This window comes from Solanum pennellii, chromosome 10 (assembly GCF_001406875.1).
Source record: "Solanum pennellii chromosome 10, SPENNV200".
Classification (NCBI taxonomy): domain Eukaryota; kingdom Viridiplantae; phylum Streptophyta; class Magnoliopsida; order Solanales; family Solanaceae; genus Solanum; species Solanum pennellii.
In genome coordinates this window covers 61,182,445-61,196,177 of record NC_028646.1, presented here as the reverse complement: position 1 = coordinate 61,196,177, position 13,733 = coordinate 61,182,445, and the positions used below count along the sequence as shown (strand labels likewise).

General features: G+C 37.4%; 1 long non-coding RNA gene across 7 annotated transcripts in view; it reads left to right on the top strand.

The window, feature by feature from the left end:
* Positions 1-2,117: 2,117 nt before the first annotated feature.
* Positions 2,118-13,733, top strand: part of LOC114074477 — a 21,258-nt gene continuing 9,642 nt past the window's right edge. Inside the window, exons 1-7 of one of the 7 annotated variants that reach the window (XR_003574888.1) lie at positions 2,118-2,254; positions 2,389-2,442; positions 3,655-3,916; positions 4,118-4,380; positions 4,542-4,668; positions 4,876-5,030; positions 5,116-5,223. This is a non-coding gene — a long non-coding RNA (uncharacterized LOC114074477). Of the gene's footprint in view, positions 2,255-2,388; positions 2,443-3,654; positions 3,917-4,117; positions 4,381-4,541; positions 5,031-5,115; positions 5,224-13,733 lie in introns of all 7 variants that reach the window. The other 6 variants (XR_003574886.1, XR_003574887.1, XR_003574884.1 and 3 more) reach the window with 6 other exon arrangements.

Sequence of the window (13,733 nt, the reverse complement as noted above, 5' to 3'; positions counted from 1 at the left end):
GTGAACCTTCAATGGAGGAAGATCCTAATACTGATACAAAATTATATCCCGGTTCTTCCCTCTCTCAACTTGTTGTTGTCTCTCGAATGTTAAATATTAAAATGGAGAAAAATGTCACAAAGAGGTTATAACCAACTGATGCAATTGTTGAAAGAGATTTACCTGAAGATAACATAGTGCCTGATAGCTACTATAAGACCAAGAAGCTAGTGAGTAGCTTGGGTTTGCTTATTGAAATGATTGATTGCTGTGAATCAGGATGTATGTTGTATTGGGGTGATGATGAACACCTTACATCTTGTACATTTTGTGGACATGATAGATACAAGTGTTGTGTTTGCTCTCGTAAGAGGAAATTGATCCGTTACAAGAAAATGTATTATTTTTCTTTGATTCATAGATTGCAAAGATTATATGCATCTCATGCTACAGCTGCCGACATGAGATGGCATCATGAGTATACAAAAGAGGATGGTGTAATGCGTCCTCCATCAGAATATGTGGCTTGGAAGCACTTCAATGACACTAATCCTTTTTTTGGTCATGAACCAAGAAATGTAAGGTTGGGATTATGTACTGATCGTTTCCAACCATTTAGTAAATCTGGGAGCAGATACTCTTCGTGGCAAGTGATTGTCACACCTTATACTTTACCTCCAGGAATGTGTATCAAAGAGGCTTATATGTTCCTAACAATCATTGTTCCGGGGCCAAACCATCCCAAACATAAAATTGATGTTTTTTTTGCAGCCTCTAATAAAGATATTGACTTTGTTGTGGGAGACAGGCGTGCAAGCATTTGACATCTCAAAAAAGAAAAACTTTCAACTAAGGGCAGCATTGATGTGGACAATCAGTGACTTTCCAGCATATTCTATGTTATTAGGATGGAGTACTGCAGGTAAGTTTTCATGTACCTATTGTATGGAGGAAACAAAATCTTTTAGATTGACCCATGGTAGGAAAACATCTTGCTTGGACTGTCATCGGATGTTTCTTGGCCAACATCACCCATTTATAAGAGATCGTAAGAACATTCTTAAAGACAAGACTGTCCAAAAATCACGTCCACCCTACATAACAGGAGAGGAAATATTGAATCAAATTTGTGATTTGGACATAAGAAAATTAACGGAGGTAGATGTAGAACAAGTCAATCGAAGAGTATGTAAGTCTAGCGAATGGAAAAAGAAAAGCATCTTTTGGGATTTGACTTATTGGAGTTCTAACATGATTCGACATAATCTTGATGTAATGCATATTGAAAAAAATGTCATTTATAATATGTTTAACACCGTTCTTAGTTTTGATCACAAAAAACCAGAGACAATCCACAATCACGTCAAGATACAGTAGATTTTTATAATCGACCTAAATTGGCATATGGATAGTAATGGTAAAATATCCCAAAGCTATATATACGATACACAAGGAAGCAAGAGTTATCTTGTTCAGTTGGATGAAAGGCTTAAATTTTCCAGATGGGTATGTTTCCAATTTGGGTAAATGATCAGGTAAAAATGCAAAAAGGATATGTGGCATGAAAAGTCATGATTGTCATGTGTTCATGCAACGACTATTACATATTGCCTTTCGCGAACTACTTCCTAGTAATGTGTGGCAAGAACTTACAGAATTGATCTTATTTATCAAAATCTTACTTCTACAACTCTACGAGTTGATGAAATGGACAGATTAGAGAGAGACATCCCAGAAATCTTGTGCAACATAGAATGTATATTTCCTCCCAAATTCTTTGACTCAATGGAACATCTTCCTGTACACCTTCCATATGAAGCAAGGATAGCTGGACCTGTACAATATCGATGGATGTGCCCTTTTGAAAGGTAAATGTAAAGCTTTATATAATATTAGTGGCTAGTATGCCATATTTTTTATCTTCTAATGTAATAGTCCATACATGTTATATATTTAGGTATCTATGAATATTTAAAAGGATGATTGGAAATCAATCTAGTATTGAGGGTTCCATTTGTGAAGCATACTTTACGACAGAGTCAACATAACTATTTTCTAATTATTTTGAACCTCATGTTATGACGCGTAATTATAGCGTGTACCATAATGAAGATGGTGGGGAAAAACAAGATATTGAAGGAAATTTATCAATATTCTCCCATCCAGGTCGACAATGGGGAGAAGCAAAAAAAAAGGGGGATTTATCCCTCAAAGAAATAAAGGCTGCCCAAACATATATCTTACTAAATTATGAGGAGATTGAGCCGTTTGTGAGGTAACCAAAGTTAATACTATTTTCATAATAATAGAAAAATATCCTTGAATCACGACTTTTCAATTGAATTTGTTTTGTTGTAATGAAGTATTTTCAAGAAACGTTTAAAAGATGAATTTCCGAATCTATCTCAGGATCAAACAGACGAGAGTATTGAAGAAAATTTCTCTTTATGGTTCAAGGAATTTGTGAGTATTGTGAAATTATCTTTTATACAGTAACATGCTTAAATACAGTTTTAAAATTTATTCAGTATTACATTTTTTTAAAAATAGGTCCAATGCGATCCCATTGAGAATGAATTCTTGCGTACTCTTTCTCATGGACCATTAATAGAAGCTACATGTTATTTTTTATATTTTGTGAATGGATACAAATTTCACACAGAATGTCATTGTAGCACAATATCAACAATGAATAGTGGAGTTTGTATCCCGATCAAAGCTTGGTGATTGCTATGGACGAATAAACGAGATATTACAAGTGGAATACCGTGAATCACCTTTAAAGAAAACTGTATTATTCAAATGTTAATGGTTTGACCCAACTAGGGATGTTGGTGTTAAAAGACACAATCAGTAAAAATTGGTTGATATTAACCATCGTCGTCGATATAAAAAATATGTACTTTTTAGTATTGCAATGCAAGCAACATAAGTGTGTTATGTACCTTATCCTAGAAAGAAAATGGACAATAATTATTGGGTAGCGGTGCTGAAGGTCAAACCTAAATATTTTAATCAATTGCCTAATGAGGAAGTGGCAATAGTTTCAAATGTAAATGTTCCATTTCAAGTTGAACAATTTGAAGTCCATGAGATAGATATGATAGTTTCCTTTGATGAGCTTGTAGTCTTAAATGATCCAAATGTAGATTTAGTTTAACTGAATGAACCCATGATGATGTACTTTTGCAAGAGAATCATGAAATCCACATAGTATCCACAGAAGAAGAGTATGAAACTGATGAGGATGAGGATGAAGATGTGTATGAGGACGAGGATGAGGAAGAGGAAGAGGAAGAGTAAGTGGAAGAGTTTGAAGAAGACAGTGGCTAGTGCTTGATCATTTGCTATTGTATTTTCAGTATACTTTGTTTGTTTCTGATTTTCAGTCGAGGATAATCTGTTGTAGTTTTTGCTTTTTGGTTTAGGGTTGAAAAACAAATAGCTCTTGGTCTTTGAACTACATAAACTTAACTTTTTATTTCAATTCCTAATTTTTTCTTTGGGAGACTTATTTTAATGTAAATTTTTGATCATTTCTTTGAATTGAATGACATAACTTGACAGTGATTGTGTCAAGTAAATTAGTTGACAGTGATCGTTTCTTACAGAGACAGTTTTCATATTTCATCTTTGTTCAAAATTATCTAACAACAATGTTATAATTGTCTATAGATATGGCTGGAGGCAGAGTTCGTGGAAAATCCTCAAGTAGGAGTAATCCTGCTGTTCGTGTAAGCATGACAACTCTTCCCAAGCCCACTAGATTTTCTCCTCGAAAGGTGGTACCCCGACCAATATTGTTACGTCAACTCAAAGTATTAGCCCAATCAACTCAAAGACACCTCCAGTTACACAAAATGAGAGTAACCGAACAAGTTAGGGTCTTTCTACCCACAATAATGTTCAGGAGCCTTATTAGAAGCACATTCTTAATGTAATGCTTATGATATAAGTTCATGATCCCTTCACTATTGTTACTTTTGTTTTAGAGAGTTACTCTTGTTACTCTTGTATCTCCAAGTACTAATTCTTTACTTCATCAACAGGCTCTTAATTACAAAGACAATTTTCATATTTCACCATTATTGTTCCATGTAATATCATAGCCTAACAACAATGTTTTTTTTGTTTATAGGTATTGTTGGAGGCAGAGGTCATGGAAATACTCATGTAAGAATAATTCTGCTATTCGTGTAAACATGCCAATTATTCCCAAGCCCTCTACAATTTCTCCTGAACAAGGTGGTACCCTAACCAATATTGAAACGTTAACTTAAAGTACTAGCCCAACCATCTTCGGGACACCTCTATCTACATCAAATGACAGTAACTTAATAGGTCAAGGTCTTTCTACCCGTAGCAATGTTCCAACAGGTCATACAAATACAGTTGCTGAAGGTGATTTAAAAAGTAGCCATCCAAGGACCCTTGTCTTTCTAACTATTTTACGATTAGTCTATTCTTTTAATTTTGTTCCTACTTGTTGTGTTGATGACACTTACTGTCTTTGAATTCTGATTTATGATAGCCCTCCTAATTACCTCTTCTAATTTATACAGACTGGAACCTTCTCAAATATGCTCTAGTTTCATATCAAAATCTTTCAAAAAAGTGGTTGATCTCAAATAAATCATTTGGAAAGGTGTTTCAAATGATGTGGGAAATGGGTATTTTGGAGAATTTAAGGTATAATTTTTTATCGTAAGTGATTTTAGCAAGTGTATTCACATATATAGATAGGACATTCATGTACTACTTTCAAAATTTATTTCAAAAAAAGTTCTGCTAGGAAGTTTCCATTAGTGGAAACAAAGTCAAACACACTGGATGGTTAAGGCAACATTAAATTATAGAAATTTTATTTCTAAAATAAAAAAGGAGGAGTTGGGCCAGGTTACGTACAAGAAGATGTGTTCGAAAGATGGATTGATCTTCGGGAAAGTGCAGAGTATATTAGAAAATCATAAATTAATTAGCAAAATCGTCGTAGCGGTCGTGAAATTGCCATTGGGACTCACACTAGTGGCTCTATTTCTATCGGAGAACATGTGAGTATATATTTATATATTCTACAAACTCTATAACTAACATCTTCTCTTATATGATATATATAACGTGATTTCTTTTGTATAGGATATTGAAAAACGCTGAGATCCCACGCCAAGTGAGTTACATCTTCATGTTCATACACATGGACATGATGGAATAACAATTGTTGGTTAGCGTTTTCGAGATATCCGTGTAAGTCTAAAACTTGGTGGTGTTTTTAGAGGTGTTTCGGTTTTTTCCTACTACATTTTATGGTGCATTTTTTTACTGTTTAAAAGGGTATTTATTGCTACTGTTTGGTACAGTTCTAATGATATTTTTAGACTTTTTGATGCGATTCTAGTATTGTTTTAGACAGAGACTACTGCCGCTGTTTTGAGGCTTTTCTGCTGCAATTTTTACTGTTTTTTGTGTGTGATTCTAGTGTTATTTTACTGTTATTGTAGCTTCAAAAAGTCACTCACTGATGAACTTAGTGCGTGTTGGGGTGGGGCTATGGGAAGGGGGATTTCCCTGAATAGTTAGTTGTGATTGTCTGTGTGGTACAAGTCCCAATTAACATATAATTATTTACCATGTAGGTGTAGCAAAGAGTCCGAATCCCATTGTTTCATAATGCTAATTGTCATGCCCCGAGCTACTTCATCAATCTATGCGTGATATGGATGATGAGTACCTAAACCTACATCATGAGAAGATTAGCGCATGTCTGCGTCAGTACTTGAAAGGTACTGAGCATGTAGGATAGGGTAAAGCTGAAATAAAACATAACTTAACAAGCAAAATAGCAAGTATAATAATCTGACATGATAAACTGAATTCTGAGATAACTGGATGCAAGACCAATTTATAACACGGTAAAACTGAATACTGAATATACAGATAAATGGTCAATGCAGAGAGTGTGATTAATCTTTGGGAGATACTAACAACCGATAATAAAACCACATGAGCTAAATGTGTAGTGCGATGTATATGCCCCATCGAGAGGACCCAATATACCCTGCCAAAGGTATAAAGGCATGCTGGCGTGATCACTAAACTTATTTCTAACAGAGGGGACTTAACTCCTACTTTGCTAGTAGTTCTGGGACTATTGGGTACGCTAAACCTTAGTGAAACTCGTTATTATGCTACTCCCAATGAATTCTTTAAATTTTTTGGTTATGTCTGAATTTTTGTAAATAATGGATAGCTCAATAACTAAACATGCAAACTGAGAATGCAATAATTAATCTGGTAATTATGCATTTATAACTGAGGCATGTATAACTGAATTGTCTGAAATATCTTACCTAGCATGTGTAATTAAAGAACTAAAGAAATAGAAAGCTAGGGTTTGGAAATTCAGGTGATAATCTTAGTAGTAACTTGATAATCTACTTTGGAAAATATATTTAACTAAATCATGAAGTTCTATCAAAGTTCTAGAAACCCTACGTTTAATTATGATAAGATAATCAAAAATCTGTCTGAAAACTAGGGACCCAATGGGTGAAAGGAACCCACTAGTTAAATCCCATATACATGGTGATGAAATCCACGGAAAAATACTTAAGTTTCGGGGTTGGAACTACTGGAGGTTGTGGCGTTCCTGAACTAGGGTTCTTGAGCTTTTTCTCCTCTCTTGCTTCTAATTTTCAAGGTTTTGATTTAATGATTTGACTAGGATATGTTTTAATTATGTTTCTAGGCTTATACTGACTAAAAGCTAATGATTTAGGGTCAAAACGACGTAACTTAGTATTTAAACAGAGTGGGAAAGGTCAAAAAGACCCCTGGGAAAGTTGTTGTCGGGCCAAACGACGGTCAGGACTTACGGTCCGTCGTCTGCCCGACGCCCCGTCGTTTGGTCTGTTGTTAGTGCCTATTCGACAATTTATTACTATAATAGGCATAAATATTTACTCGGAGTTCTTCTTTTAGCATGGTCGGTGACTATGGAAAGATAATTCAATTATCTATCTGTGGGTAGGTCATGGGACACCTAATTCATTTTCTGCTAATAGTTATTACCATTTGAAGTTGACCCAACTGCATTTCCCCTTAACTCTCTTCAAATTTTCCACCTACAGTCATACCTAAAGACCGTAGGTCAACCTACGGACCGTGATGGTCATCCGTAGCTCTTGTCAGAGAGTCGGTAAATGGGGGTCTCGATCGACGGTCACGGACTACGGACCGTCGTCTGACCTATGGACCGTCGGTCTGTCCGTCGATCAAGACTTAGACAATTTTTCCCGGCTGGATTTTTGAGAGATTCTGATCCCATCGACGGATATGCAGGACGGACCGTTGTCTGTCCTATGGAGCGTCGATGCCACCGTTTGTTGCACCTGCAAATTTTTCTAAAAAAAATGAGTTTTGGTCTATTTTGGCTACGGGGTGTTACATTATCTCCCCATTGGGAACATTCCTCCTCGAATGAAGAATAAACTAGCTGAAATAGAGAGAGATAGCTGCAAGCCCACTACTAAACACTAAGAACTGAGTTTCTGACTGAATTGAGTTCCGAGTACATGCAAATACGCAAGAAAATGCAAGTACAAACAGAGGGAACATGATTCTAAGACAGAATTTATGCATGAACGACTGGAAAAATTAGGAGGAACTATTACCTCAAGATGTAGTTGAATCGGAAGGAAAGAGGAGAGGATACTTGTTTTTCATGGCTGCTTTCATTACCAAGTAACTCCCTCTACGGACTGACTTCTCCACAAAACCTTGACTGAAGCGACTTCTTTGTTTCTCAACCTTCTGACCTGACGCTCAGAAATTTCAACTGGTGTATCCTAATAAGAAAGACTATATTTCACCGCCACACTCTCCAATGGCACTATAGAGGCTGGATCACCCACACACTTCTTCAAGAGTGAGATGTGGAAGACCGGATGCACTGCTGCTAATTCTGATGGCAACTCTAACACATATTCCACCTTGCCAACCTTTTTATAGATCTTGTAAGGGCCTACATATCTAGGGTTGAGCTTCCCTTTCTTTCCAAATGTCATCACCCCTTTCATAGGTGAGACTTTCAGAAAAATCCAATCATCAACTTGGAACTCTAGTTCCCTTCTACTTACATCTGCATAAGATTTCTAACGACTTTGGGCTGTCTTATGTCTATCTCTAATGAGTTGCACTTTCTCCATAGCATAAAGGACTGAATCTGGCCCTATCAAAGCTGCTTCACCTACTTCAAACCAACTAACAATAGATCTACATCTATGCCTATATAAAGCTTCATAAGGGGTCATCTGAATGCTTGAATGGTAGTTATCATTGTAGGCAAACTCAATAATAGGAAGGTGATCATCCCAACTACCTTTGAAGTCTATCACACAAGCTCTCAACATATCCTCTATGGTCTGAAAGGTACGCTCTGCCTGCCCGTCCGTCTATGGATGAGAGGTAAACTGAGGACCTCTATATGAGATGATACACAAAGGAACCCCATGTAACCTCACAATTTCATTGATTTAAAGTTTGGCATAGTCCTCCCCGGAATTTATAGTCTTGACCGCTAAAAACCGATAAGACTTAGTCATCCTATCAACGATCACCCAAATGGAGTCATGCTGTCTGCGAGTACGAGGTAACCCTGTAATGAAATCCATATTGATCACATCCCACTTCAAAGTAGGAATATCGATCTCTTCAGTCATACCTCCTGGTTTCTAATGTTCTACCATGACTTGCTGGCAATTGGGGAACTTACTCAAAAAATCAGCTATATCCCTCTTCATGCCATTCTACCAATGGACTTCTCACAGATCGCAGTACATCTTAGTGGCACTTGGATTAATAAAATACATAGAGTTATGGGATTCTGCAAGAATATGTTGTCTCAACTCGCCCACATCACGAACACACAATCTACGCTGGTAGCGAAGTACACCATCTCTCCTTTGGGAGAAAACCTCCACTCTCTGATTATGGACTGCACCCTTGAGTTCAAGCAAGATTGGATCACTGTCCTGCTTTTTCTTAACTTCCATTACCAAAGACAATTCTGCCCCGTTCTGAACTGTTACACCGCTGTCGGATATTCTCATAAAGTGAACTCCCAAGCGAGCAAGCCTGTGAACATCCTTCACGAACTCCTTTATTTCTTCCTCAACATGGGCTACACTACCCATAGATAATATACTAAGAGCATCTGCTACTACATTCGCCTTACCAGGATGGTAATGCACACTCATATCATAATCCTTAAGGAACTCAAGCCATCTCCTCTGGCGAAGATTCAACTCCTTCTGGGTGAAAACATACTGAAGACTCTTATGGTCAGTGAACACATCTACGTGAACACCATACAAGTAGTATCTCCACAGCTTGAGTGTAAACACCACTGTTGCAAGCTGTAGGTCATGAGTTGGATAATTCTTATCATGAACCTTAAGTTGTCTAGAGGCATAAGCTATCACCTTACCTCGCTGCATCAACACACAACCTAGGCCAACTCTGGATGCATCACAATAGATCACATAGCCATCTGAACCCTCTGGTAGAGTCAAGACAGGAGTTGTAGTCAATCTAGTTTTCAATTCTTCAAAGCTTTTTTCACAATTATCTAACCATTGAAATTTTACCATATACTGAGTCAACCTAGTCAATGGTGAGGCTATGCATAAAAATACTTCCACAAACCTTTTGTGATAACCCACTAGACCTAAGAAACTTCTGATATATGTAGCAGAGGTAGGTCTGGGCAACTTTTTAACTGCTTCTATCTTCTGCGAATCCACTGGGATCCCTTCGCTAGATACAATGTGACCAAGAAAAACAACGGATTACAACCAGAACTCACATTTACTAGACATAGCGAATAACTGGCAATCCTTGAGTGTCAACATAACTACTCTCTAATGACTTGCGTGTTCTTCCTCACTCTAGAGTAAATGAGGATATAATTAATAATGACGATAACGAACAAGTCCAAGTACTAATTGAACACTCTGTTCATCAAGTCCATGAAAGCTGCACGAGCATTAGTTTGTCCAAATGACATAACTACAAATTCATAATTACCATATTGAGTTGTGAAGGATGTTTTTGAAAGGTCACTATCTTTGACTCGAAGATTATGATAACCCGATCTGAGGTCTATCTTTGAGAAATGACTAGCACACTGAAGTTGGTCAAACAAGTCATCAATCCTGGGGATGGGATACTTATTCTTGATTGTGACCATGTTCAACTATCTATATTCAATGCACGTTCTAAGAGAACAATCTTTCTTCTTTACGAATAATATTGGTGCACCCTATCGTGAAATACTAGGCCTGATGAAACCCTTATCTACAAGGTCTTTCAACTGCTCTTTCAATTCCTTAAGCTCTTCTAGAGCCATTCTATAAGGAGGAATAGAAATAGGCTAGGTATTTTGAAGGAGATTAATTCCAAAGTCGATTTCCCTTTCAGGAAGGACTCCGGGAAGATCTTCTCGAAATTCACAGAGTAATGGAATGACTTAAGAGTTGGGGTTTTAAGGCTAGAATCCTTAACCTGATGAATAAGATAGAGATAACGCTTAGATATCATCTTTCTGACCTTAAGGTAAGAAATGAATCGACCCATAGGCGCTAAGCTACTAACCTTTCATTCTAAGATTGGTTCATCTTGAAACTGAAAAAGAACAATCCTAGTTCTACAATCGACTGAGGCATAACATGAGTTTAACCAATCCATGCCTAGAATGACATCGAAGTCTACTAGATCAGCTAAGGTGACTTTCTGAGAGACTGTGATAGGGAAATATATGCATACCCTTCTAGCTATAATTAGGTCACCGACTGGAGTAGAGACTGAGAAGGGTTCTGAGAGAGTTTTTGACTGACACTGAATTGGATTGCTAAACTGAGTTACAAAAGACAAACTCATGTTTGTTGTCTTTTGACTGAGTAAAATATATGTGATTCACATCCTTGAGTTGGTAGGATGCCAATCTCACCTTTCACTACCAGTTACTGACATCACACCAAATATTTTCTTGACCTCATCAATAAACTTCTGTGGGTCCTTAACAACATGCGACCCTAAAATCTGAATTGGCTTTCTAAAATTCTGCATTTGAACTTCCTTATATGGTACTATAGGAACAACGTTAGCATTGCGTGCATTAGCATTCCATGCCTAAGCTCTACGAGAAGGTATGATTTGAAACGTAAAACGTCAAGTTTGATTGGAATAAGATCATACCTTACCCACGATAAGAGTAACGAGAAAGTGAAGCTTTTCCTAAAACATTTCATAGCCTCCCTCTCATTAGATGTGGTGCACTTCACACCCATGAAAAGGACTCTACTTAGTGTGGCTTTTGAGAAATCCTAGGAAACTTAAACCTAATGCTATTAGACCAAGTTTTCTCACGCCCCGAGCTACTCCCAAGATGCGGACACGAAACCTAGGACCACAAGTGATCCCAAGCCAACCCTGCTGGCATGATCATGAGCATACTAAAGATTAAAAAACGGATACGGAAGCTAAATCATAATTTAATATAAAAATATGGGGAATACCCATATTCTATAGCTGAGATATATGCAAAATCGAGGAGTTCAATACAAAGAAATATTAACTCACTACTAAGTTGAAACTAACTATGTCTGAAAATAGCATCTAAACTTGACTAGAAATATTGTGACAAGCCCTAGGATAATCTAGCAAAACTACAACTAAATGACTAAAGAATGAAATAACACTAATGATTTTTGTCCTCGGAGAATGAGGACTCACCACTGAATCTACTGAATTGGAGATCGGGAAATAAATCTATGCGTGATCTGGATGCTGAGAACTTGGACCAACAACACGAGAACATATAGCGCACATATGCGTCAGTACTTGAAATGTACTGAGCATGTAGTATAGAGTAAAGCTGACATAAAACATAATTTATCAAGCAAAATAGGAAGTATAATAATCTGACATGATAAACTGAATTCTGAGCTAACTGGATACAACGACCAATTTATAACATGCTAAAACTGAATACTGAATATACTGATAAATTGTCAATGCAGAGAGTCTAACTGATATATGGGGGCTACTAATAACCAATAATAAAACCACATGAGCTAAATGTGGAGTCCGATGTATATGACCCATCGAGAGGACCCAATATACCCTGCCAAAGGTATAAAGGCATGCAAGCGTGATCACTAAACTGATTGCCCACATATGAGACTTACAACCTACTTGTCTAGTAGTTCTGGGACTATTGGGTATGTTAAGAACTAGTCCAACTCGATATTATGCTACTACCAATGAATTTTGAAAATATATTGTTTATGTCTAAATTTCTATAAATACTGGATAGATCGAAACAGAATATGCAAACTGAGAATGCAAAAATAAATCTTGTAATTATGCATTTCAAATTGAGGCATGTATACCTGATGAAACTAAAATATCTGACCTAGCATGTGTAATTCAAGAACTAAAGAAATACAAAGCTAGGGTTCTGAAATTCATACGATAATCTGAGTAATAACATGATAATCTGATTTGAAACATATATTTAACTAAATCATGAAATTCTATCAAAGTTTTAGAAACCCTAGGTTTACTTATGATAATAGAATCAAGAATTATACTGAAAACTAGGGACCCAATGGGTGGAAGGAACCCACTAGTGAAATCCCATATACATAGTGATGGTACCCATAGAAAAATACTTATGTTTCCGGGCTGGAACTGCTGGAGCTTGTGGCGTTCTTGTAGGGTTCTTGAGCTTTTTTTCCTCTCTTGCTTCTTATTTTCTAGGTTTTGATTTAATTATTTGACTTTGATATGTTTTAAATATGTTTATCGGCTTAAAGTGACTAAAATCTGATGATTTACGGTCAAAACGACATAACTTAGTGTTTAAACGGAGTGGGAAAGGTCAAAAGACCCCTGGGAAAGTTCTTATCGTGCCAAATGACGGCCACGACTGATGGTCCGTCATCTGCCGGATGCCCCGTCGTTGGGTCCGACGTTAGGGCCTGTTCTACAAACCTTTACTAAAATGGGCATTACTTTTTACTCGAAGATCATATTTTCGCAAGGTCGGTGGCTATGGAATGATAATTCAATTATAGATATGTGGGTAGGTCATGGGATACCTAATTCATATTATGCTAAGAGTTATGACCATTTTAAATTTAACCAACTGTATTTCCCCTTAACTTGCTGCAAATTTTCCACCTACAGACCGTGCTGGTAATCCGTTGCTCTTGTTAGAGAGTGGGTGAAGGGGGGTCTCGATTGACGGTCACGGACTACGGACTGTCGTTGTAACGACCTACTTAGTCGTTTTGAGCAGCAGATTTTATTTCTGGAAAACTGGCTGAGTCGACGGATCCCACGACGGACTGTCATGGGCACGACGGACCGTCGTGGGGGTCTCGTTCCAAAACACTTAGAATTCTGAAATTTGGGTACTGAAATCGACTCTCTGAACTTCGTAACGGAATGGCAGGACGGACCGTCGTGGGCACGACGGACCGTCACACATCTTCCACAGAAATTAACTCCCTGAACTTTGTGACGGAAGCAGCAGGATGGACCATCGCAGGCACGACGGGCCGTCACAGGCTGCGTAACCCTGACTGGGTCGGATTTCTGTCAAATATTTTAAGGGGCGTTTTGGACTATTCCCGCTTATAATTATAAAGTTAGTGGTTTAATGTTAATAATTCAATTACTTGGGGGTAAAA